A 27,898-nucleotide genomic window follows, 5' to 3' on the forward strand; every position below is an offset into this window, starting at 1 on the left:
TTCTAAAAGTCAGAGGTAAGCCATAGCACAGTGTAAACCTTAACATCCTGGAGTCCATACAGCTTCTTCCATTGGTATGTTTAAATGCTTTTGTTTATAAATCACTCACTTGAATTGGGCCGCTTCATTCAATCTTCTGCTTCCACTTTTCCTTTGCATGTCTTAGACTGCAAGTATGCAATATTACTTCCAAGATGCTTAACTCTGTGCTGTATGTACAGCACAGAGTTAAGCATCTTGGAAGTAATATTCTTGCACACAACGATGGAAATACTCTTTTGGTGTGCAATGCCTTCTGCTCTGAACTAGCGCACAGTTCATTGTATTTCCTGCTTAGAATTTAGCCTGAGAATGAATATGAGATTGAGCTGCAAGAGAATATGCCCCCAGGCCCATTTCAGAAGGCTCCTCGGTTCTCCAAAGTTCAAATGGAAACAAAGTTTGTTTAAGCATGACAGCTTCTCTTCATACTCCCAGTGTCAACTGCTCTCATCTCATGTTCAATGCAATGCTGTAACATGTTGATTTTAATCCCCCACCACCCACCCAAAACAAGTTATATTACTTTACTTCTACTGCAGTGTTTAAAAACCCAACCACTCAGATAACATTTTGAAGAAGCGAGAGCAAATTCTCCTTGCAAACTATGCAAGTGCAACCTTTAGAACACAGCACCCAAACAGCTACCCGGTTTGCAGATTCCCAGCCCACCAACAGCCTCACTGTGTTTATATCCAGCATTCTCACACAATGGCCCACTTTTGTGTTTTGTTTGGCGTTCCCTCCGCGATCCCTCTTTTGTACCCAATGTTTTGGTTTTGTTGTTTTTATGTCTTTGTTTGTTTTTGGCTCTGATTTAACTGTTTTATGATGCATTATTTTTGTTTTGGTTGGTTTTCACCGTTTTAAAATGTAAATTTAATATACACATTTTAACTTGTGCTGCCCTGATGGCCCTCATGAGGACAGAAAGGCGAGATATTGTTTTTGTTAAACAAATAAACAGTAGGTAGGTAGGTAGACAGACAGACAGACAGATAAAAGATGCCTTCGTAGCTGCAATGTTATCTGCTTAGGAAAGTGGCGTCAGGTAATCCACAGAATGGCACTCACCTATGCAGTCTTGCTTTAGTGGTGTAGTGGTTAGACAGCTGGACTAGGATCTGTATTCCCGCCCTGCCAGGGAAACTCACTAGGTGATGCTGAGCCAGTCACTCATTCTCAGCTCATAACGTTGTTGTAAGGATAAAATGGTGGAGACTGGTGTAAGCCACGTTGGGTCCACATTAGGGAGAAAAGCGAGATAATAATATCTAAATAATATTTAGATAATCTAAATGGTTGAACTGCTTGTGCAGTTTCAGCATCGTTTCAGCTCTGTCTCAGATTGTTTTCAAATCTCTGCACATTTGTATCCGCGTCATTTACTGAATTCCCCAGTGGCTGATGGCATTAACTCAAACTCCATAATCCGCCTTGAGTCTCATTGAGCAAAGCGGACTATTAATAATGTAAAATGAATAAGCAACTAAATAGGAAGTCTGCCAGCATAAAAGGAGAACCTTCTTCACACAAAACATTCTGGAATTCACAACCACAAGGTGCCGTGCTGGGCACTGGCTCGGATGTTTGTAGCAGTGATTAGGCATTTCCATGAAGGGCGTGTCTCCAAAAAAAAAATCCAGTAAGCCGTGACAGCTAAATAAATGGAAGTCTGTTCAGAGGAGCTCAACTGTGTATGCAGCTGAGCACAGGAGATTGTTGGCCTGACTCAACAAGTCTTATTATTGTCCTCAGCATTTCTTGAGCACTTTTCAAAGGGCTTGATGTACATTACCACAGGAATCCTCGTAACAACCCTGTTATCGTTCCCATATGGGGAACTGAGGTTGAGGATATTTTCCCCCACTACCATCTAGTTGAGAACTGAACCAGTGACCTCTAGAACACAGGACACCTTAGCCACTACACTGTACATGGTATTGCTCTCATCAGTTCCTTAGATTAGTCCTAGGTCATCGAAAAACCACAATTTTGAAAGATTATGTTTCTGTAAGTCCCAGATTGATACCATCAAATGTGACCTGAAATATTTACTCCCGTCTGTTGCATTGTTAGCCCACCTTCCCCTGAAGAGCTCAATGAGGCTTAAAGGATCCCTAGGTGGTCTCCATTCAGGAAGTTTGTGGGGTCTGACCTGCTTACATGTATTCATTTACAGCGTTTATATCCTACGTCTCTTATAACGGACCCAAGGCAGCTCCAGTTAGCATTAGATGACTATCGTGTGCCATTAGAGAGTACTCTGGGGATAGTTATCTAGCATCAAACTTCATTATTACAAAGAACCTAATTTGGCTTATTTGTGTGCCTTCTAAAAGTGTGTAAAATATGCATTTTATTGGATGTGCTAAGCCTTATTCTTGATTGTTATAATCCAAAAGAGAGCATAAATGGAAAATGTATTGCCAGATCCCTAGTACCAGAATCGGTAACTCGAATCATTCCGAAAATTAGCAGAACGTCTGTATTACATCCTTCCTACTTCACTGCCTCAAAAACAGAGCTGCCGCAACTAGGAAAACAGACCAACAACTCCTGCCACTGAAAGCTTGGTACTGTAATTTAAATGTTAGTTGGGCCTCGTAAAGTTGCACTGTGCAATGAACGCGGCGGCTATGAAGACGAACACGGTGACAACTGTCAAATCAGAACAGAATGTTTCAGAAACAGGAAGACGTCAGGATTCACTGTGCTTCCCTGGAACCCAGGGTGTCAAACGAAACCTTCATAGATTCCATTCCTGTTCAATGACAATACCAGAATATTTAGGAAGCTTGCACTGCCAATCGCATCATAAAGGTAACGCCATAGCTCAATTCCTATTGGATATATATAGCCTTTAACTCCGGTTTCCAACTACCAACTGCCTACACCCACAGCAGGGTGGGCAAATTTTTCACAGAACGAAGTCCCTGCCGGCCGTTCCTTCACTATTCCTTCTAAAATGACATGGCCAGGGCCAAAGCTATAAAGTCTGCTGGCAAAAGCAGTGGGTGGGAAGTTTGCACTGTGTGGGGGGTGTTGCCAGAATTTGCTGTAGAATTTAAGCAATGATATGGAAAGAGGGGGAGAAATAGGTGCCTTAAAGAAATAGGTCTCCAATTATTTACTGCCAGGATCTCCAACTAACACAAGCGTTTTCACTCTGACCTACTGAGTCCTTGTGAACAGGAAGTTCTCACACAGGCAGTGGTCTTTCTGTTTCCTACACCAAACAATGAAATACACAAGAGAAGCCTAGATTGATGGCCCACGGGTGGCTTTAAAACAAGGTTAAGAAAATTCAGTAAGGCAGATCTATCCATAGCAATTAGCTATGGCAGCTAAATGGAACCTCCAAGTACATGGGCAAAATATATCTCTGAATATCAGGTGATGGGGACAGACAACAAGAGAAAGCCCCAACTGGGAAAGCTGAGATACATCTGGATAGCCACCGGGTGAACCCCTAGTCTGAGCCAGCAAGGAAGTTTTTATGTTCTTCAGTCCTTGTTTACTAGGAGCTCTGTGCATACATCAAAGGATCAGTGAATCTCTAGACTTGGCTTCTGATCTTCAAGACACAGCACAGGTCCTCAAAGTTGATGGCTGAATCAATCCTTCTGCTTCCCAAGCCCAAATACTGATTATGGAACGCATCTGAGATGGATTAAAGTAAAACCAATGAAAAGTAGCTTTACTTTTGCCATAAAAATAAAAGGCTGGCGTCAAAGACAAAAAAAAATCCTAAAAAGGCAACGGTCTGCCCAAAAGACAAGTGAACAACTACCCTGTATGCATTCCAGATCTCATGATTTCTGAGTTCATTTTGCAGTTTGAAGCATTTCAGATTAGTTATACCAAAGCTCTAGATCACTCCAGGGAGGCAAGAGTGAGACCAGAGCTGTGTTACAACAGCACCCTGGCGGCCAGCCTGTTCATTAAAATTATAATCTACATTTAATTTGTTTAAAGAAAGAAAGGTGTGAGTATCTCTAAGTTGAGAGTACATATATGTGGCTCAGATACGGACTTCCCTTAAATTCTCCACACTAGTTTGCATCAAGGAAACTGCGCTTCTCAAATATAGCCCAACACACAATTTCTCTTAAACCACAACTGCTCCCTTATTAATCAACCTTTCTCGATTCAGCTATACTCCTACACAGACCACTGGATGGTTTCTAGCCTACAAGAAAATTCTGTTGCTCTAACTAGCTCAGCACGGACGTTCCATACCAAAGCCTGCAAAATGCATTAGATACAGAGCTGAAGAAGCAACATTCCTAATTCTTAGGCACCAAAAACACATTCATAAGTGACTAGTCTGAGATTTATTTTTAGCCTAACTTAACAGTACCAAGTAGCACCTAATACTAACATATATCGTTTATACAGGGTTGTATCCAACCAATTCATCTATGCAACCTTCTCTTCCTCCAACTGCTACAGCCCACTGTGCCACACAGCACACTGCCCCTGGAGTTCAGGGGACCCCATGGAAGAGTTCTGAGCTCTTGGAAAGTCTTGGGGGTATGTGTGGCAAAAGTCCCTCCTTCTGCTGACAAAAATGTCTTTCCAGTGATTAAAAATGGCCGTCGTATACAGCCCATTGCACTTTATACTGTTTAAAACACTTCACAAATATTGCATACTAAACTTTACAACCATCCTTTCCGAGGGGTGGAGCTGAGGTCCAGACTTAGCAAGGCCTAAGGCTTCCTAGTAAGCTTATGGCAGAATCTAGATTTGAACCACAGACTTCCTTGGTTCACAGCTCAAGTCTCTTCTACACAATGCTGCTTTGTCAACAGACGTTTACAAAAAAAAAAGCCATCATCATTTTAAAAAGCATGTGAAGAATCAAATTAAACATTTACATCCGTGTCACAAGGTCACCAGAATCCAGGTCTGAGAATACTGCAAGGTACTTGGCTTGGTAGAGGTTGAAATGGAGGCCATTCTGCATAAATTCAGATGAGACTTCAAATGCAACAGTGCTGATGAGGCATAGGCAGGCAGGTAAGCTGTGCCAGACGGCTGGCACTCAAGAAATTGCAACTCTCACACTGACACTAATCAGACTGGCAGCGGCCGCTGCTGTATATGCACATAAGGAAACCAAGAGGGAAGCTGGACTGCATTCAGAGTGCAGGCCAGGGCCACCGAAGATTTAAATAGAGCTCGCTTACAAGAGAACATCCCGGGGTACTTTAGAGGAATAACATGTACAGAACCAATGTTTATAATTGCTGAAAATGTGGGTCCCATGGGGCTGGTTTTACACTTTTATGGTGGGAAAGCCTTTAGGTTGCAAAACCCTTGAAAGAGCTTGAAGGCTATAAAATGGCAGACTGCAGTTAGAACCTCAAGTCATTCTGCTGCGCTATCAGGACTTTATTGATGGGGAAAACAGGAATTTTATTGCAAATCTACTCACTGCTGTTAAAATAATGAAGGAAAATACTAGAAGTCGTCCAAAGCAGGAATGGCAAAACTAAGATGAACCCAGCAATCATTCATGAGACACACATACTCTTCATAGGTCTCCTCTCAAAGTCAACTTGGAGACTCCAGTTGGTGCAGAAGGCCAGAGCTCAATCAAGCTGTAGCCTTCTGCATGAACTGAAATCTCTGAGTTTAACCATCAGGAGCTAGAGAGAGCATGCATATTACTCCCATTCTGCAGTCACTCCACTGGCTACTCCATTGGCCATCAAGATCAATTCAAGGTTTTGGCTATCCACTACAAAGCCCGTCATGACTTTGGTCCCTCATATCTACAAGACCAGCTCTATCCCTATATTCCACCACTGCAGCTTCACTCATCTGAACAGAACTTCTGCAGGTGCACCCTGAAAATAGGCAAAATCAACAGCTACCTGTACATACACATTCTCTGTGATGACCCCCACCTCATGGAACAGCCTACCTGAAGAAGACATGTGCTCTGACAATGTAAGATTTCTTCCTGCCTTTGGGAATCAAAACTGTAATGGGTATGTCAACCACATTTCTTGGATTTTTAGGCATTATACAAGGGAAAATAAAATCCTAGACAAATTTAGAGCTTCTTCTGGGACATATTGTGATGTATATAGAACTGAGGAAGAAATGAAGGCTGAAAATGCAAAAAGAAGCAATGGAGATAGTTATCAGGTGAAAAAGAAAAATCAAGATACTGAAGTACATCACATCAGCAGAAAAATGAACAGAGAAAATGTCAACAGTAAGAAAGTTCCAAGCTTCATGATGTGTTTTGCTTGAAGTGTGTAGTTGCAGGCCAGTAAAAACAGCCTAGTGTATAGCCTTCCTCATCTTGACATTTGTGCAACATCTAAAAATGTGTCAAAGTACAGAGATCAAATAAGGAAGGCAGCTGTGTGTCCCAAGATGATGATGGCAAAGCTGTCTGTTGGTCAATGCTGCACTTCAAAGCAGCATGGTACTCATACACACAACAGAAGGAAATCAAAGTGAAACTGAAGTCCCTTCCTATACAATCTCTCAAATCATAATAACCTAACACCACCAGTATTATGTGCTTTGTTTCCACTAAATGAGCTAATTATTCAGGATTGATTTATTCCCAAGAGGAACAACAGATGAATGCAAAATGCTCCATTATCAAAAAGGTTTCCCCCTAAATCTGTTTCAGGTTCCCATTAACCTGCCTCAGGACTGAAAGGGTTTTAATGAAAGGGAACTGTTTCAGCAAACATGACCCTAAAGACCAATTCAACAATAGCTTAAATTGGCACCGTTAACAAATGGACTAATTTTCACCCTAAACATACATATTTGGGAGTGTTCCACTAATTTCAGCAGAACTTGCTTTCAAGAGCACTATCTTAAATTGAACCACAATGCCATACAGGTAACTTCTGAATCAATCATCTCTTATTCAGCAGAATCGCTGTCTTCAGCTTTATCAGAGTCCAAATTAAGGTATACTGCACTGCGCACAGGTATCACTCTGGGTGTGGCTGTTAGGTGCCCAAATACTTTCAACAGCCAACTGAGACTGGGAACCAAGACTCTAAACACCCGTGCCGGTATCACACAGTGGCCACCAGACAAATCCCCTGACACCAAGATATTTCATGGGCCTGTTTCAGGAAGGGCTCAGAGAAGGGCTCGTCCTATTAGGCATCTGAGATTCAGAACTTCTGAATTCAAGCAGAAGACTTGGGGGAAGGAGGCATAAGATACTTACTCTCCAGAAGTCTCGCTAAAGAACCACAGTATTCACTCACTGGCAAATTATTCTTTTTTCACTACGGTGAGATTACCCCCTGGGGAGTTAACTGTAAATGTCAGCAGGGCCAAAGTATCTGCATGATGTAGTGTTCCTGAGAAGAAATTCAGGCACAATAATGGCCCACCTGCCTATAAATATGTTAGGTATTTGCAGCTCTCTGGTCACCTAGAGGAGGAGGAATAAGAATGGATAAGAACTGCCTTATCTGGGGTCACCCCAAAAGGATGTGGCCTTGCAACCAGATGATCAGCTATTCACAAGCCCAGTAAAACGGTATACCAGCAGGTAAGGTCAGCTCTGTTCCTTCCCTGTGGGAACAAAACGAAGTAGCACAGCGATACTCAAAAGCTAAACAGGAGGCCACGATGCCAAAACATAAGCAACTTGCAGCACAAACCACTTAATTCTGAAGCACAACCTGCTAACTTGCATTTCATGCTAAAGAGGAGAGATCCCGAGAGACAGTGGAGTCAGATTCCTTTCCATCTTTAATAGAAAATGCAATTATGTACTGCCTTGTTTGGCAGCTCAGTTAAGTTGCTGAGAAAATCCATGAGTCTTCTAGAACAAGTCATCCAAAACCTTGGTGCAATTTATAAGCAGAGATCAGCTTAAAGACAGAGGAGTGTAGCAGCAAAGCTCCTAGAACCAAAACTGATCTTAAAAAAGAATACAGCACCCACCCAAGGTATGACTGTGGCTTCTCGGCTCTGAGTCACGTAAATATATGGCATTGCAATATAAATGAATAGTATGCTCAGACTTTGCTTCTTATAATTGCCTTGCATTTCAGTGTACAAAGTTCTTCACAAGTCTTTGCTCCTCCCTCATCATAATCTTGTTTCAGCCGTGAAGAGAAATAAGGGGAGGGCACAGTTAATTGCCCAATCTGCCCAACATTCACCACTCAGCAAGGAGGCTGATCCAAGAGTCAAATCCCAATGATAAATAACTGATACAGGCTGACAAACCTAGGCAGAGAAATGGGCCAAGTCAGAGGCTGAGGAAAGGAGTAGCCAGGGAGGGACCTAGGGAAAAAAAAAACACGGGTCAAGCAAAATGCAGCGGGGAGGTCTAGGAAACGTGAAATGAGATGGGGACTGGTCCGGAACAATTATGGGGAGGAGAATGGGCAAAGAGGAGAGCTGCCCGTGGCGAGGAAGAACTGCACAAAAGATGAGGAAGTCTGAAGTTTAGATTCTGGCTTAAGATACTCAAGTAGACTTCAGGAGCTCCAGCTCCTTACTACAACCAAACTGATGGTTGTTGAACTTTTCAAGGCAGCCTATAAAACAGGCTTGTAAATTGTCACTCTGCATTTAATAAGGAAAGCTAAGAGAGAATGATCCACAGGTATGTCAGGCTAAACTTTCCTCTCAGAAAAAATAACCACAAATGGGCTTGTTTTAAGCTGGTGTCCCAAGTAGAGAGTTCGTCATTTAAAGCATGCGTGGTGGTTCCCCATACTTTTCCTTGACATCTTTGAACTCTTAGTCCTTCAGCTCTGCCAATTTCCCTTATCCCCTTTTCTCACATTCACCACTCACTCCTCCTAGAATTGTCAGTAAGTGAAGATTTTTCTGTTTTCTCTGTCAGTCCCTCACTGATACTTTTTTGACCCTTCCTTCCGCTCATATGTTTTAATTGCTTTTAAATATTTATGCAAGTTTTTAATCTTGTTTTAATGTGTTTATTGTTCACTACCTTTGGGACCCAAAATACAGTGGATAGGCAGCTTAAAAATGTTTTAAATGAATACATTTGCACCCTGTCCCACACTTGCCATTATGCTTCCACCATCTTTCATTTGTCCAGCTTCATAATGTTCTTCTGCAAAGCCTTTACTATTAATTCACTAGCCCATACACACACACACTCCCTCTAGGATTTTGTTTGTTGTTGTTCCCTATCATCTCCTGGTCTCTGGACAGGAACCAAATTAGAACACAAAGCTACTTCTGTTGCCATCAAAGACACAACAGTAATAGCAGCGCTCAGCTCTTGCTGCCTTTCCCCAAAGCATCAGGCAGTGTCACGACAGGATGCTGTCAGGGGCAAACATGTTCTGCTAGAGAAGCCAGGTGAATTTTGCCCAGAAAGGTTTGTAACAAGATTTCATTCTCATGTTTAGTGATTGTGTTCCCTCATGTGATGCTAGGAAGGAATGTGCCCGAAATCACACAGGAGAGCAATGCTGAGCCAGCCTTTAAAATAGCTGTCTTCCTGTTTGCCTGGGTCGACAAAGCCCTACTTTTGTACACTGAAAACAAGTTTGGTTCTCATCCTCCTTCAAGATGTTTATTTTCATACTTTTAACCCAACTCCCTCTTGGAAAACTCATTCTGGGGCTCCCAGCAGTCTCCAAAAGGTCACACTTGCGTTCTTTCCGGAATGCTACGGCTTCACCAATGTGCCTAAAGCTATTCATCAAGCCAGTGTGTCAGATGAAGTGTATAATGCCAACTGAAAACTTGATGGACTGTTGGTCTGGTCCAGCAGGCCTTACTTGTACTCTTACGTACTTTGTGGGCAACATACTTCTGCAGGCTTACTTGCGAGGCTGCTTTGATCATTTTCTTGAGTCGGATGTATGAATGGTTTTACCAAGCTGCTCCTTGCTGGCAGCATCAGGTGCCTCTGGTTTGATGCACCCCCACCCCCATCTCCTGTTAGCTTTAAAATTACAATCTGGATGTCCAAGATTAGCCCCTTGGCAGATGTGTGGAATATCCTTTCCAAAGCAGGGGACAGAGCTTGATGGTGTTTGAGTGCCTTCCTGTCCCATAATTCCACATACTATATTAGCTTCCTTTCAGAAACAATGGATTAATAATCTGCACTTCGGACCTTTGTCATCAGCTCCACGTAGTTGGTGAAACAGGGAAATGCTGAATTATGCAGCATCTCTCTAAGGTTATTGACTCACCTGAATCACATGTGAAAATTACAGCTTTGTGATGATTCACAGTTGCCAGATATTTATTCCTCTCTGTGTATAATATTTCTTTTACAACGGCATTATTCACACTACCCATAAAACCCAGCAGAAATCTATAATGAATGACATACTCTACATAAGCCAACATAAGCGTTCCTCTTCTGAAAATACTTCAGGTAACTAGGAAAAACAATGTGCCACCTGCAAAGGAAACCAGCAAAGCAACAGACCCCATATATTGTTTCTTCAAAAGACGCACTGTCTCCACAGTGGATAAACAGCAGCATGCAGAGCCGGGAAAAATATACATGGTCTTCCCAAGAGATAGCACTGAATGTTAACGTAAGCCAACATCAAGCTGTGAAGGAACCCAGTGCAAATTCCAGAGCGCAAACATCAGATCTGAACACATGCTATACTAAGTCAAACAAATGGTCCATCCAGCTTCCTATGGTCTATTCTAGCAGTGATTTTCCACGGTCGCAGGCAAAAGTCCTTCACAACCCTGTTACTTGAAGTTCTTTTTAACTGGAGATGGCAGAGACTGAACAGCATGAAAAGCATACCGTATACTGCAACAGTATGAACCAAAGTCACTCGTCAGAAAATGATCCCAGGTCTGGGGTGGATGAATACCTACAGGGGAGGCCACCTGGGAAACTCACATAGTCCCCTGGGAAGAAGAATAGGTTATAAATTAAGTTAAAGAGGCAATTAACAGGGCTTTTAGTTGCCTGGAGCCTTGGATTTTTCTACTCCTGCCATAGCTTCAGATAATAAAATGAGCAAGGAGATAAAGAACACTTCATGGGCCAAAACTAAAGGCTGAAATCAGCACAATGCAACTGCTGAGTGTTATCAGTCACACTAGAGGAAATATTGTCTTTCAATTGTACTTTACAGAAAAGGGAAAAATAATATTTGAAGCAGCAATTCACAGGTTTGCTGCAAGATCTCTTGAGAACAGCAGCCGATGTTAAGATATTTGATCCTACCAATGCAAGAGAGTCTTTAGCAGTTTGACCGAAGAGTCAAAAATATCCCTTTATATTTAGAGAGGGGTTGGGACGCAGCAGCTGCCTGCGGTTGCTCCTTTTAACGCAACCTCATCCTGCAAGGTGAGCCTGCACAGGGAGATATGAAGCAGGTTGCGGTAGCAGCAGATTAAAGGCTGGGCTGTTCACAGTCGAAGGAAGAGAAAGAGAGCCTAAAGAAAGGGGTGGGGGCTGATTATACATTGCAAGAGACAAGCCAGCAAGAGGAACTAAGATAAAAGTGACTGAGAGGTTCCCAAGGAAGTTAATTGTTTCAGCAAAGGGATCAAGCAAGAGCCCAAGTTCAAATGGGAAGAAAGCAATGAGCCTATTCAGCTTTGTTTGTGGGGAGTCAGTGTGGATTTGGAAGCCAATGGTAGGGTGTCAACTCGAGGATCAATGGGCAAACAGGTGAGGATGGAATGATGCAACTGGAAAAGAAGTGAGGAGTTTTCTAGAAAGTACTTCAGAAAAGCCAAGCAAAGCTAATGGGCGGAAATTGAGAAATTACAATGAGCCAGCAGGAAAAAAACCCCATACTGAATAAAGAAAAGCATAATATAAATAATTAAAAACCACTTCTAAATGCACGCACTGCATGAAATTGGGAAAAAAACCCTATTTTAAAATCATCAGCACCACATTTTCAGACTTACATGTGTAAGATTGAGGTACCTGGGTTTTCTGAGACCTGTTTGTAAGAGTAACTGATGCATTTCTTTATTCATATAGTGGATATTCAGCAATAGATATGACACCTGATAAAGCAACACAGAGCAGCATTTAACTGGGTTGGGGAAGGGGGGGGTCACTTAAAGCCATTCTTTTCAAAAGAGCTTATGTCCCAAGTTGAAGCTCTGCTGTAGTGGACAGCAGGAAAGAGGACTTGGGGAAGATGATTGGTGTTTGACTTAAGTTTTTCACTGGGTTGTTCAGTGCTTAGTTAGAAAACTAGGGTGGGCAGGGCATAAATATTTCAATAAAATTGAACACAGAGATGAAAGGGAAGTCCCTGCCACAGTGAATACATAATCTAGTCTACAGAAGAAAGGTGAAAAGTAATGTATACTCCAAAAGGTGCATAAGTCAAAAAGTGAATTTATACGAACTGTCTTGGTGGATCTGATCATATCCATCTTTGTCTCCAACACCGGCCAGGCAGAAGTCCCTTTCCAAGACATTCTATAAATATTTGGCCCCCAGCATCGAACAAAATGAAGTATATTTTCTCTGAGTAACCAACGACCACTGCTAGACCTATGTTATCCCCACTCTTTCAAAACCCTTCTCAACTAGCAGTCATCATCGCATTACACAGCATAAATGGAGAAGGTGCAAGGCCAGGATCTGACCAGAGACCACCTGTGAGTTCTATTTTCTAAATAGCTCTCCACAGTCTGAACAGCCCTTGTCCTACTGCTGACACTCAAGAAAATGGAAATAATAGTTAAGAACCTGGAGTGAAAGAAAAGTCTATTTGTTTTCACAACACATTCCAATGTATCACGGGCTTGATCGTTCTTTGTCTTAGGACAAAGGTGCCAAGGAGAAAGAGGATGATAGACAAATACCATCTGAAATTAATGGAGGATGGGAAGGAAGCAATCGAAATGGATCGGGTGCGCACAAGGTGGGGAAATATGTAAATGATGGAAGTGGGGAAGAGGCAGCACTTTGCCAGAACAGGCTCAGAAACTGACTCCTGCAAACAAAATCTGAGGGCACATGTGGGGCAGAGGAAGTGATGGAGGGATTGCTTCAGATCAGAAAACAGGAAGTAACATAGGGAAAGAGGAAGAGAATAACCGCGGAGGAATAGAGCTGAGTCAGGTCTACCTGCGGCTGATCACTGGATGTGCAGACCCATTTTGTACACATTTGCCCTTTTTTCAATGGAATTAAGGAGACAGAGGGTTGCATATCCCAGGAGGCAACAGCAAAACATGGTTGGGCAAGAGAAAAAACGTGGAAGAGAAAGTATTATGAAGTGTGGTAGCAGGAAAATTATTTCACACAGAGCTGACACAGAGACTGCTGGAGTCAAGGGAGGCAGGATTGGGAGGAAGAAGGGCATTTCTGTTAGGAAAGGATCTCAGGTCTACGCACAGCGCTGCAAAGGGAGGAGCGAGAAGCGCACATTAAAAAAAAATCCGTCCTGAGGCAGGGACTGAGATGGGGAGCAGTTATACGGAAATGGACAGAGAAGAGTCAAGAAAGGAGGGTCTTGAAAAGATGCACATGTAGTTTAATGAGACAGAGTTCACATGTAGCTATCAAAGCACTGGGTTTTAACAATGGGGGGGAGGGGAAGCAGAGAAGGTTTATTGGGAAGTTGTGAAACAAACAGTGAAGGGAACAACCATAGGATAGGCTAAGAATTCATGAGGGCAGAGGGTCAAGGAGCAGGGAGACAGGTAGTGATCAAAAAGAGGAAAATCAGTCAGGGTCCAAAAAGAAGAGGGTGGGAATTTGTGTAGGGAAGGGTCAAAGGGGACCAAGTGGGAAATACCTGACTTCAAGAGTGGAGACCAGAATCCAAAAAGAAGAGTGACAGGTGAACAGCCCTCTTGGTCTGCAGTAGAAGAGTGAGATTCCGGTCCAGCAGCATCTTAAAAACCAACTAGATTTCCAGGGTATGAGCTTGAAAGATACGCACAAACTTCCACTTCTAATTGTATCTGAAGAAGGGCGCTTTGACTCTCAAAAGCTCACACTCTGGAAACCTAGCTGGTCTTTAAGGCCCTACTGGACTCAAATCTTGCCCACAAAGAAGAGAGTTGCAGGTTAGCAGGTCTGCAGTAGATGAGCAATATTTGGGTACCTTAAAGACCAACTAGATTTCCAGAGTAAGAGCTTTCAAGAGTCGAAGCTCCCCTAATCAGATACCCACAAACTTCCATTTCTAATTGTACTTGAAGAAGTGAGCTGTGACTCACCGAAGCTCATACACTACCACAAATTCTGTTAGCCTTATAGGTGCTACTGGACTCTTGCTGTTTTATTATAATGATGGTGGTGTTACTAAAAAAGGCTATTCGGAGAAAGAAAGCGAAAGAAACGCCTGGAGAGGAAAGCCTGCCGCTGACCCACGTGGAAGGCTGGGGGGCGATGCAACGCGAGCGGGGCAGGAGAGGGAGCAGAGGGCGGTTTCCATGGAGACGGGAAAGGTGCGCGTGGAGGAAGGAGAGCGAGGAGGAAGGGCGAGTCCATGTGCCACGAGGGGGGGGGGGTCCTACACAGCGCCTCAACCAGCCTCTTCCATACACCGCGAATGGAGGGGGGGGGTCAGATATCTTGAGGAGGAAAAAACGGGCCGTGTTTTGTACACCCTCCCCCCTCCCCTTTTTTCGCCTGTGGTACTCACCGCGCTGCCCCCTCCCCTGAAGCTGAGGGGAGGGACCGACCAGGGCAGCGACGCCGGAGCCGCCCGCGGGGACCAGGCAGCCGTTAAAGAGCCGCCGCCACCGCCAGGGAGACGACGACGACGGCCGCCGGGCGTGCGTAAGGCGCGTGCGTGCCAGTGACCCGGATGTACCGGGTAAGCGCAGCCCTTGCCAGTTGGAGCGCGGCAGGGCGGTTGCTGGGGTGGCGGTGGAGGCCTGCCAAGCAGTGCGCATGCTCCCTTGGCACCGACCCGAAAAAAATCTTCCGTTTCTCGAGCCGTAGGTGGAGCTGAAAGAAAAGCGGGCGGGCGATTGTCTTGAGGAAGGAAATGAGCCCAAAGAGGTGGCAATCCTAAACACGCCTACCCGGAAATAACCCCCCATTGAATTCAACGGTTTTATTTACTTCATTTATTTAGTTTATTTACATTTATACCTACCTCCCCCTCCTCAAAAAGCAGCTTACGTCATTTTCTTTTCCTCCATTTCCCCCCCTCACAATAACCCTGTGAGGTAGGCTAGGCTGAACGTGTGTGACTGGCCCAAGGTCACTCAGCAAATTTCTATAGCAGAGTGGAGATTGGAACCTGGATCTGTCAGATTAGGCTGACCCTCTATCCAGTTAGGGTTGCCAGCCTCCAGGTGTTAGCTGGAAATCTCCAGCATTACAACTGATCTCCAGGCTACAGAGATCTGCTCCCCTAGAAAAATGACTGCTTTGGAGGGTGGATTCTATGGCATTGAACCCACAGAGATCCCTTCCCTACCCGAACCCTGCCCACCCACCAAAATCTCCAGGAATTTTCCAACCAGGAGCTAGAGGAGTTAGCCATGTTAATCTGTAGTAGCAAAATAGTAAAGCGTCCAGTAGCACCTTTAAGACTAACCAACTTATCTGTAGCATAAGCTTTTGAGAGCCACAGCTGTCTTCATCAGATGCATCTGATGAAGAGAGCTGTGTCTCTCAAAAGCTTATGCTACTATAAAGTTGGTTAGTCTTAAAGGTGCTACTGGCCTCTTTACTATTTTGCCAACCTGGAGCTGGCAATCCACTGCACCTCATTGGCTCACAGACCAATAGATTCCTTTAGTCTGATTAAAACTCTTTGACCGAAAGTCTTGAGCAGTGCAGTGACTGATAGATTTATCTAGGGTTGCCAGCTTCAGGTTGGGAATTTTGGGGGTGGGGGTGGAACCAGGAGAAGACAAGGTCTGGGGAAGGGCCTCAAGCGGGATATAACGCCATGGAGTCCACCCTCCGAAGATGCAGAGGAGTTAGCCGTGTTAGTCTGTGGTAGCAAAATCAAAAAGAGTCCAGTAGCACCTTTAAGACTAACCAATTTTATTGTAGCATAAGCTTTCGAGAATCAAGTTCTCTTTGTCAGATGCCTGATACAGAGACTGGTCAAATACAGAAGAGCAGGAGAGAGAAAAGGCAATTTTGGGGAGGAAGGGGGAGGGTGCAATCAAAACATTCCTTTGCTAGTATATGTAAACATCTCCTTTTAGTGTGTGTATCAGTTGGCTTCAAAGGAGTTTGCCCTGTTAGTCTGTAGAAGCCAAACAGCTAGACCATCCAATTCCAATGCAGTATGGGCAAGAAGCTACCTTCTCCAGGGGAACTGATCTCTATGGGCTGGAGATGAGTTATCATTCCAGGAGACCTCCAGCTACCACCTGGAGGTTGGCAGCTAGGGTACCCAAGTGTCTGATTTTTTCACCCAGACAGTCCAGTATTTTGATGGGAAAAGGTCTAAAAATACTAGACACCTGGAGGAATAAGAAGAGGAAGGAAAAGGAGAGGAAGGGGAGCAAGCGGCACAGCATGAAGGAAGCTGGCCCACTTGGTAAGATTGCCAGGTCCCTATATCCTCCCGGCAGGAGGGGGGGGGACCTGTTACTTACCTCGTGACTTCTGCATGCTCTCCTTCCAGGAAGTGATGTCATCATGCTGGCCACAGGTGTGCTCTCACGCTTCATGCAGGGCTAATTCTGGCCCAGCGAAGCACAGGAGTGCACCCACAGCCGGTGCTGTCACACACCATGGGAGCACGTCCAGTGAGTGCTTTCCTGGGTTGCCTGCCAGTAGTGGGCAATCTCTGGGGCGGGGGGGGGGGGCTTGCCACCTCCTGCTGATCACCAGCAATCAGCAGGCAATGGGGCAAACCCCCAGGAGATTGCCCACCATTGGGCAATTGGGAACTCTACCACTCAGTGCTGTGGTGCTGGTGAGACTTGGCCTAGGGGCTGGTGCCACTTGCAGGCCAGGCCCACAGAGCTCCTGCCTCTCCATTCCCTGTCTAGGGGCGCCCCTGGAAGGGCTGGGCTGGCCAGGAAGGGGAGGGAGTTGCGTGCAGGCACAGAAAGCCAGCCCACTCACCACCGCAGAACAGGTGGGACTTGACCTACGGGCAGGTGGTGCCACTCAGGCCAGGCCCCCATGCCCCTGCCTATCCACTCGCTGTTGAGGGACGCACCCTCGGGAGGCCTGGGTTGGCCCCCTGTTATGTGGCCCCACCCACCACCGGGAGACTCAGGGGCTGGGGCCTGCAGAGCCTGGCAGATGAAGTCACTTCCAGAAGTGATGTCATCGCGCCAGGAGCGCATATGAAGATCTTCCCTTGGTGAGTGCCGGGGCCCCATCTCCTCCACGTCCGGTATTGAGCAACCCTATTGGTAGCCCTAGCTGTGATTCCAGGAGCTCTCCAGCCACCACCTAGAGGTTGGCAACCCTAGATTCACCTCATTAAAAGATATTCTAAATTAGATTGTAAAATGTCGAGTTTAAGGAGCACACAGAAACACTATTTTCCAGGATCTCTCACTCACTGTAACTCTTCTTAACAAGCGCTGTCTTCTACATGCTGCAGAGATCTCAATCCAAGAAGCCGTGCCTGTTGGCAGCTGGCTGCATCTCATTTCGTAAACGGCATTGCTTAATTGGCGACAAAAACAGCTGGAATCTGATCAGTATTAATAAACTGGGCTCCCCTTTCCCACATTTAGCTTGGGGAGAGGAGGAGAAGGCAAACAGGGATTTCAGAAAATCTTTACTATTGCCTCTGTCTTGGGATATCTGCACAGCATTCTGCAGTTTTTTGCTTCCTCCTGCACTTTCTAGCCCTCCCTGATTTGAAGGTAGGAAAAAGGGTCTGGTCTCAGAGAAATTAATTATTAGGAAGCCATTGAATGAGCTTAATTTCAGGTGGAAACACAAGCTCCCCCAAAGTGATAAACCTGAAAAAGGGCTGTGACAGTTGTCCAGGTAGACCCTCCTTAGGAACTGATGCTCTTCCATACAGAAACACAATCTCCACGCATGGAAAACTGGCAAGTCAAGGAGGCAGCTTGGGTAGAATATTCCTTCATGCCATGCTAATTTTCAGTGTGCAGGGGGTACGTATAAAAGAATATTCAGTCAAATAGGACGCCAAATGCAGAGGAGATACAGAGCGCATCAGGATTTTACCACCTCCGTGGGAATTTTGCCTGAGCGGCAAGGGCAGATTTTTCTTTTAAAAACACAATGTTTTTCGTGCCAACGCCTTAAGAACTTTGGCCCACAAGAGAGAAAGAGGAACAGAACTTCAGTTCAGTGCTCTAGCAGGGACGGGAAACAGACACACCAAAAAATTCTCTGGTTTCCCAGCCTAGAATTTCTACTGAATTCCTTTGCATGTAACGTTTGGTGGCCAAGTGCCCCTCTCCCCAAATAAAATAGCTCTTGACCCACTCTGAAAGAGTTACAAAAGTTTGTTTGCCTACACAGACAATAAAACCTAGTGTCTGGGAAAGGATAACATGCACCGTCCCCTCTCCAAAATGGCTTTTCATTTTTTAAAAAAGCATCTCGGCTCAGCTAATTGTATTTGGATGTGCCAGACAGCTATCCACGTGCTCCACAAAGCCTTTGACTGTAGCCTCACCCTTTGCCAATCTTGGAAATAAGCAAGTGTAAATTGGTCTAATTCATCCTGGCTATCACCTTCCACCATAGATACACACTATCTAAATTTAGATTTCAAGGTCCTCGGAATATTTTTGCATGCTTTATTCTGTAAAATGCCACATGCACGGACGGCAGTCTAAAAATAGTAATATATCCTTGGGCCTGTAGGCTGTGTTATCTATGGATACATCTGAACGGCTCATTTACATGCATCCGGATTGCGCTGGCGGATTTATGGCGGGCATTTTTATCTTGTTCCTTTAACAATTGCAGGAATCGGCTGAATCATCAACAGGTGTACCTTTCCCCTAAGCTGGAAATGCAGTAAGTGTGCAGTAGTGGTTAGAGGGTTGGACGAGGATCTGGGGGACACTGGTTCGAATCTGCACTCTGCCATAGTAAATTGCTGACAGATCTTGGGCCAAAGATTCTTGGGCCATTTCCACACACATTGAATAATGCACTTTCAATGCACTTTTGCAATCCTTTGGAAGTGGATTTTTTGTTCCATACATGGAAAAGCAGTTCCAAATGTTCACTAAAGAGTATTGAAAGTGGATTATCCAACGTGTGTGGAAGCAGCCACGCTCAGCCTAATGGTTATCAGGTTATTGTTGTGACAATAAAAGGGAAAAAGGGGGAAACAAGGTTATAAATTACTTTGAGTTTCCATTGTAAAGAAAAGCGTGGTATAAAATAAAATACAATCAGAAAAATACAAATCATGGAAGTGCCTTCCCAAGTTGACTTTCAGCCTATGAAGGCAGTGCATATGTCACAGGAGAACAAGCAGGGAACAGAAACGGGCCAGTCATCTATTAGCCTCTGAAGTAGTTATCGCAGTAACAAGTGGGAAATTCCCAAATTAAAGCTGCCAATTTAATATGGTTCTCACCAGGGGTCATTTCATAGAAAAAGGGCTGGAGGGACTCATTAGCATAATTCATTAGCATATGCCACACCTCTTGCCATCACCAGAAGTGTGTCATTAGTATTTGCATATGCCACACCCCCTGACATCACCTATCCTGGCTGTTTTGGACCCAATCCTGGCCATTCAGGGCCGAAACTGGGCCAAAAATGGCAAAAGGGGGCTGAAAATGGCCAAAAAGGGGCCCAAAATGGTCAGGATTGGGCCACTGCTGAGCGGGAGAGTGATCCACCACCTGTCAGAGGCCCGATCTGGGCCATTTCGGCCCCAATCCGGGCTGAAACGGGCCCAAAATGGCTGAGGGTCAGGTGGGTGGGGCCACCTGACATGTTCCTGCACGTTCCCCCTCAAAATGAGCCCTGGTTCTCAATGACCTAGTACAACTCTCTTATATTCTTACAGTTCTACTCCCAAAGGAATCACTCCAGATTATTTAACCAATGATGTACTACATACAGTTTTTGCTTATTTTTTTTAAAAAAAAAATTAAAACCACATTTGTGGTTTAATGGCTTTACCCAGTAATACTTTGACTCTTACAATTTGGAGGAAGGTTCATCTCTGTGGAGAAGTCCGGACACTTAACATACATAGGACACATCTCACTAAATTTTTCTTTGTAACGGCAGCCAAAGGAATAATAGGAATAATAAAAACAGAATTGCGAAGGGACCCGATGGAGGAAGGGGGATCATCCCTCTGCGATTCAGCTATTACAATTCAGCACCTCCTCTCTTGACAACCGTGGTATTCGCCAGTTACAGATCTGAAAATGAGCCAGAGAAACTTTTGACCCAAATTAACTGGCTGGTTGGCTTGTTAGCTGTTATAGAAGGAAGAGAGGCCTGGTTTTGCAAGACAAGATTGTAAAAGCGCAGGACACAACGGCACTCAGAAAGAGAACGGCGCTCTGCAGATTTGGCTCCCAGCGTTTTCTCCTGCCAATTCCATGGCTTGATTAGTTCTTTCTCTTTGATCCCTATATATCCAATCTCATCCCTGACATAAGCAGCATTAGGAAAGAAGTCTCCGTTGGGAGTGCACAGCCTCTCGGAGTTTTTTCTCAGCTTAATGAGAGTCGGCATTGCAGAAATGATGCGAGAGCCATGAGCTGGCCTGGTTCCGATCTCAAATCGACTCATGAGGAGGCCTCTCTGGCAGCCCCCCCACCCCACCCCGCTTCAACCATGACAATAGTGGTGTTGAACACAGTTGGGGGAGACTTTGGGTGGTGCAGGACGCAAGGGCTGCAGAGAGGGTTTGGGGGCTTTTGTAGAGTCTCAGAGTCTCTCTACATGAGACGAATTACACGAGGACATTCAAGTGAAAGGAGATACAGTATTAGCCAGGAAGCCAAGTTTTAAAAGACAGATCGGAAGGCTCTGTCCGTTTCACCTCTCTAGAGCCAGCAAAGATCATTCCTCAGAGGGTTTGTTTATTTCATCTTCACCTCCAGAAGGGGAACTGAAATTGACAGCATATTTGCCTGCTCCAGAGAGGGGAAACGGACAGAGCCTTCCGATCTGTCTTTTAAAACTCGGCTTCCTGGCTAACATTGCATCTCCCTTCACTTGAGCACCCTCATATAAGAGGGCTTGTATAGATAGGCTCTCAGAGCCTTCCTCTGCACCTGTTCCCAAATGCTATCAATACATAACATTGCATATTGCAGTGTACAGAATGCCAACATAATTAATAAATTATATAGCTTAGTATGCCATCTTGAATGACAACTGATTGATTAATAGCCATGCATGCAGAGTCACACTAGATAGGCCTCCTATTGGACTTCATAAGTCACTGCCTTCAAGGTCAAAGGTGAAAGATCAGACCACTGCCATTTTGTCTTCTAAGCATAGGCAATAGGATCCAATGTGTTGAGGGGCCTCGCCTTGTAGAGCCCCAGGATAGTTCCCCGATAACCTTTGCTCTTCTCTCTCTGCATTGCTGAGAACCTTGTGGCTCATGTCTCCAAAAGGTGCCAAGAAATGAGATAATTTGCAACCAGTGGTGTAGGTCAACTTCAAGGTGCTAATCTCCACGTGTCCTTGGAGGATGGGAAGTTCAGCAAGTTTGATGAGTGAGCTCACATTCCCTTCGTATCTTCTGGGGCCTTGCTTCTGGCGCCCCTTCTTTTTTAAGTTAGACAAATGGCAATCTGAAATAGGGCCTTCTCGGTTGTGGCACCAAAACTGTGGAACACTGTCCCCAGGGATATTTGTTTGTCCCCTTCTGTCACTGTCTTCCACCAGCAGGTGAAGACTCTGTCATTGCATCTTTAGAGCTGCCAACCTCCCGGTGCAGTTGGCAATCTCCCAAAACTGCATCTGATCTCCAGACTACAGAGCTCAGTACCCTTAGAGAAAATAATAATAATACTTATAACATTTTATTTATATACTGCCCTTCAGGACAACTAAACACCCACTCAGAGCAGTTTCCAAAGTGAGTTATTATTATCCTCACGACAATCACCCTGAGAGAGCTCCAAGAAGCTGTGATTGACTCAAGGTCACCCAGCTGGCTTCAAGCAGAGGAGGGGGGAATCAAACCCAGTTCTCGAGATTAGAGTCCTGCCATTCTTAACCACCACACCAAACTGGCTGCTTTGGAGAGTGGACTCTATGGCATTACGCCCTACTGAGGTCCCTTGCATCCCCAAACTCTACCCTCCCTGGGCTCCAGTCTCATATCTCCAGGCATTTCCCAATCTAGAGTTGGCAACCCTAATTCCCTCAATGAGCTCCCCTTTCTGATCCATCCATGTTTTCATTGTTGGATTTGTGCTTTCATTTGACTTTTTTTTAACTTTCCCTTTTATAATATGTCTGAACGCTCTATCTTTGTCAGCCCTGATGGGCGGAAAGACTGGACATAAACTTTGTTAAAAATAAATATAAATTCAAATCACCACCAAGTGCATCATTCCAGAAGCTACCTGCCACTGTTAGGGAAGAGCACCTGCAGAAGATCGTGAGTTCAGTCCTGGTCATGTCCCCAAAGAGTTAAAGTAGCAGGTTTTAGAAAAGACAAAAAACCATGGAGACATACGCCACTGAGAGCTAAACTACAAGAGACAAATTACACGCGGACGCTCATGCGAAGGGAGTCGCAATGTAAGCTGGGAAGCTGAGTTTTAAAAGAGATCGGAAGACTCTCAATTTCCCCTCTCTACAGAGCCTGGGAGATCCCTGCTCAGAAGGTTTGTTTATTTCCTCTTTGCCTCCTAGAAGGGGAGGTGAAACTGACAAAGCCTTTGGGAGGCCAAGAGGAAATTAACAAACCCTCTAAGGAGGGATCTTTGCTGACTCTGTGGAGAGGGGAAATTGACAGAGCCTTCCGATCTCTTTTAAAACTCAGCTTCCCAGCTAACATTGTGACTGCCTTCACGTGCTCCCCCTCATGTAATTGGTCTCTTGTAGCTTGGGTCTGAGAAAAGACAATACTTAGAGGGGTGTAAGGCAGTTCATGTGTTCATTATTTTCACCTTAAAAGCCCCCACACAATACCCAGCTCTCCAGATTAGAGTCCCGCGCTCTTAACCACTACATGAAACTGGCTATTACTACTATTGCTGTTGTTGTTAAAAATCCTCCACCTGGAGCTATAATATTTCCAGAAATTTTGAAACCATGGGAAAGGCCTGGGTTTTTTTGGGGGGGGGGATGAAAATATTGGGAAAGGCAGAAATATCCAGTAATTTGTATTGTCGAAGGCTTTCACGGCCGGAGAACGATGGTTGTTGTGGGTTTTCCGGGCTGTATTGCCATGGTCTTGGCATTATAGTTCCTGACGTTTCGCCAGCAGCTGTGGCTAGCATCTTCAGAGGTGTAGCACCAAAAGACAGAGATCTCTCAGTGTCACAGTGTCAAACTAGTTTATCAAACTAAAAATTATTTCACTCCTTTAACAACATAAACAGCGTAATACTAAGCAGAATTATTCCAGTAAAAGCCCATTGGTTTCAGTGGGCTTAAATTGGAGTAACTCTGTTTAGGATTGCACTGAAAATGTAGGTTTTATAGCCTAATAAATACAATTGTTCCGCTTAGACATATTTATGAAATTTAAGAGTATAAATGAGTTATAGTGCCATCCTGAGAAGCCCGTGGGCTTAAGATGGCACTGTAAATTTACTCCAAGCAAAAGTGTGAATATACTGCAGACTACAGAGATAAAGCTGCATGCTTACATGGGATACTTACATATACCCATAGGCTATAGTTGGTGGTAGAGAGTGCCCTCAAGTCATAGCTGACTTGTGGCAAACCCTGGTGGGGTTTTCAAGGCAAGAAACTAAGGGAGGTGGTTTGCCATTGCCTGCCTCTGCAACCCTGGTCTTTGTTGGAGGTCTTCCACCCAGTTACTAACTATGGCCTACCCTGCTTAGCTTCCAAGATTTGATGAAATCAGGCTCACCTGGGCCATCCAGGTCAAGGCTAAATGAAATCCTGCCTTCACATCATAGCTGACTTATGGCTGGCAGTGCCCTGCCCCCGGTGTGGTTTTCAAGGCAAGAGACTAAGGGAGGTGGTTTGCCATTGGCTGCCTCCATAACCCTGGTCTTCACTGGTAGTCTCCCATCCAATTGTTAACCAAGGCTGACCCCTGCTTAGCTTCAGAGATCGGATGAGATCAGGCTCACCTGGGCTATCCAGGTCAGGCTAGGCTACAATTACATTTCACCAGATTGGGCAAATAACTCCCAGGACTGCTTCAATTAAGGAAAATGGGGCAGCAAAGACTTAAGCGTCCTTTCTGTGTGTGCTGAAATGAAACTGTTGAATTCGCTGTCAGTGGTTGTGGTGATGGCTGGGAAGGTGGGTGGTTTAAAAAGGAGATTAGGCAGATTTATGGAGGAGAAAGTCCATCAGTAGCAACTAGTCATGATTATTAAAGGGAGCTTCCACATTCAGAGGCAGTTTGGAGAGTCCAAACAGTCCAAAATAGGGATCCCAGGACCTTCAGCGGGCACCCTCCACCACCATTAACATGGCCAGTGGGACGGGAGAGAGGTACAGGAACAGACCTCTCGAGTGTGATCCTAGGGTGGTGTGATGATGATGATGTCACTTCCTGGGAGAGATGTCACTGTGCCACCCCAGCGCTCCCACGCTTTCCAGCGGGTCAATTTGGTCTCCAAATGGGCCTTATTGGACCAATTTCAGCCCAAATCGGACCACTGCAAAGTGCCCATGTGCCCCTGCACGATGACATCACTAACCGGAAGGAGGACTCCCAGGGCGGCACGGAGGTGACTGTCGGGTCCCCCCTCCTCCTACCAGGAGAGTAAGGGGACCTGGCAAACCTAGTCCAAAATTAGCTCTCACTGACAATCAAAAGGGCATACCATGTTCCACATGGTGCCTTATTTATTTATGCTGCCAGTTTCCAGACCAAAATAGCATTAAAAAGACTACCCTCTTAAATAAAAACGTGGGTGATCAGAAATGTTTTATCCTGGCACCTAAGAGACAACAATAGAGGCAATAGAGGCAAGCCTCTAGTGGAAGGTCATTCCACAAGCAAGAAGCCACTACTGAAAAAGTCCTGTCTCTTATAGGAAGCACCCACCTTACCTCTGAAGGTGAGGAGGCAGAGCTTGTGAGGCAGATCTTAATTGGGAGTCTGGGCAATATGGGAGGAGGCAGTCCTTCAAGTACTCTAGCCCCAAGCCATTTAGGGTTTTAAAGATAAGAACCAGCACTTTGAATTGTTCATACATCTAAATTTACAATGCATGCTCAGCTTATTAGAGATCATGCGCACCCAACCATCCATTGAAAGTTTTAAGTTCTTGAGAAGAGAGAGTCTCTCTACAGGAGACGCCTGGAGGCATGTTCGTTAAGTGTAGGGAGATGCAATGTTAGCTGGGAAGGGTAATTTTAAAAGATAGTGCCAGCAGAGATCTCTCCTCAGAGGGTTTGTTAATTTCACCTTCACTTCCCCAAAGGCTCTGTCAGTTTCATCTCCCCAGTATAAAACTGTGTGGAATCGCAACCAGAGGGCAGTGAGGAATGGAATTGGGCTGGAGCTGCTGTCCAGCACCGGGCTTGGGCCTGGAAAGGTTATAATGAGCTGAAGTTTCCCTTCTGGCATTTCACAGCTCCAGTGTATAGCAAAGCCTTTGGCCTGCCACCGGCTCTGTTTTTTTAAACTCCCCTTCCCAGCTACCATTGCATCTCCTGACACGTGTTCTTCATGTGTCAGATGTCTCGTGTAGAGAGACTCAGAATGTAATGGACAAAGCTTCTCTGTGAAGTAAGGGGGAGGAAGTTAATCATTTAAGAGATTTCACACACACACACACGTCTGCCAAAGTGATGCACACAAGCAAGGTAGCATTTTACAGATCTGTTTTAACCTTCCAACAAACCATCTAGAAATGCAGGTAATCAAGAAATAAACACAAATGCTGTAGAAGGGCCAAGAGGGGTAAAGTAGAACTAACAGCTTCAGCAGCAAGCCCAGGGGAAGTTCCAAAATCAGCCCTCCCGCTTACATAGCAGCACTTTAGCAAACATTTAAGAAGCCAGCAGAGCAGACTTCCCCCAGGTGGTCCAATGATAACCTCTATTTATCTTAGCTTCATTCATGCCTCACTTTTAACTGGCATGTGCTTGAACACCGTGCATCCCATTCATCTTCTCCCATCCTTCTCATACAGAGAATCCCTGTTGAAAATGTTAAGTGGTTGGGTTGCAAATCAGCACTCTGCTGGTTCGACTCCCACTAATGCCATGAGCTCGGCAGGTGGCCTTGGGGAAGCCACTGCTGTCAATCCCAGCTCCCTGCTGTACTGTGGGGATAATAATATCACTGACTTTGTTCACCGCTCTGAGAGGGCACTGCTCAGCCTAGAAGAGTGATTTGTAAGCACGGTTATTATTATAAGCATGTCCATGGGTTAACTTAAGTTTGTTTTCCTCTTTTCTACTGTGCACACAAACTGGAATTCTAAAAGCAGATTTTAACAAGCCAGGTTTTGCATGCTCTGTCTTAAATCCGTTAGAAATTGTTTTTGGGTGCAGCCCCGTGTAGAACGCAAAGATCAGCATCAGCATTTTCCACAGTAATACAGAGTTAACCATTACCTGCCAATAATTGACTTTTTGTGTAGGCACCTGATGAGGGTCTGTCGCTGCCATTTGGAGGCTTAGCACTTTAATCTCTGCCTGAAGAACACTCTATTAGCCGCATCTGGCTTGAGAACAATACACTTACCTGCTGCCCTGCCACAGAAAGCTAAATGAGTTTTGGATCTTGCCGCCGTCTGAGGAGATAATCATTGATTCTGAGGGACTCTGAATAGCTCAAGGCACCATAGAGATGTCTGGAGGAGCAGTTCCCTAAAAGATTTAGCAATCCACCTAAAATCAGGCCTGGCACCGTTTGTAACCCACCAAGAAACCTCCCTTGTGCTTTCTAACCCTTTCGCTGCTTGCTCTTCATAGGATGAATTCACCCAACTTCTTCGGGTTGCCCGTCTTCAGCTGGCTGTGCCCCTATGCCTGTAACATACTCCTAGCATACAAAAGCAGCACAGTACGGGCCAAACTACAAGTGACGCCTGACACAGGTTGGACACTTGTCAGCTTCCCTCAAGTTTTGATGGGAAATGTAGGCAGAATGTTGGACAAGTGACAGTTGAAAAGTCCATTGGACAGCAGTCGGAGAGCCAAGCTGCAAGACCAGGATGCCTACATTTCCCATCAAAACTTGAGGAAAGCTGACAAGTGTCCAACCTGTGTCATTCATCACTGGTAGCTTGGCCCTGAGTGTCAGAACTAGGATCAAACATCATTCTGCCACAAAACTCTTTGGGTTAGCTGCGCTTTCTCTGCCTAACTTACCCTCACTAGGTTATTGTGAAGATAAAATGGAGGAAAAGTAACTGATGTATGATGGCCTCAGTTCGTTTGAAGGAAGGGCTGGATAAAAACATACTGACAAAGAGACAGACAGGTAGACAGACAGAAAGATACAAACTTTTGTCGCCTGGCTAATGTGATTTTTTTATTGCTGCGGAAGAAGCTCAGAGAGGCATCATCTGCTTCGATTCTGTATTTCAGTAAAAGTACAGGAACTAGTGAAAAGGTGAGGGCCAGACCTTCCTCTGATCTTCAAAAGCTCAACCCAGCAAGGAGAAAGAAAGAGAGGAACGTACAAAGTAACTGATTCATAGAGCTGTTTGCTCGGGGGGCTTTTAAGCCTAGGTAGGCTGAGCTGTTATCGTATGTGGCAGACTGCGTTTTCTCTGTACTCTCATGTTTGGAGTCAGGTTATGCTACAGTAAGCAAAGAGTTTGTCCTTCAAGGTCAATTTTAGTATAGCATTTTCTGTGTACAGGATGGCCTTAC

General features: G+C 44.9%; 1 protein-coding gene across 7 annotated transcripts in view; it reads right to left on the minus strand.

The window, feature by feature from the left end:
* The window catches only part of CYRIB (CYFIP related Rac1 interactor B), an 83,520-nt gene that overhangs the window by 38,574 nt on the left and 17,048 nt on the right, over nucleotides 1-27,898 (minus strand). For 4 of the 7 annotated variants that reach the window (XM_054985780.1, XM_054985778.1, XM_054985774.1 and 1 more), the window contains exon 1: nucleotides 14,640-14,871. The exons of the other annotated variants lie outside the window; for them this stretch is intronic. The gene's annotated coding sequence lies outside the window, so the exon portion shown is untranslated. Of the gene's footprint in view, nucleotides 1-14,639; nucleotides 14,872-27,898 lie in introns of those variants that run through there. 7 annotated transcript variants of the gene reach the window in all.

This window comes from Eublepharis macularius, chromosome 7 (assembly GCF_028583425.1).
Source record: "Eublepharis macularius isolate TG4126 chromosome 7, MPM_Emac_v1.0, whole genome shotgun sequence".
In the NCBI taxonomy this organism is placed as follows: domain Eukaryota; kingdom Metazoa; phylum Chordata; class Lepidosauria; order Squamata; family Eublepharidae; genus Eublepharis; species Eublepharis macularius.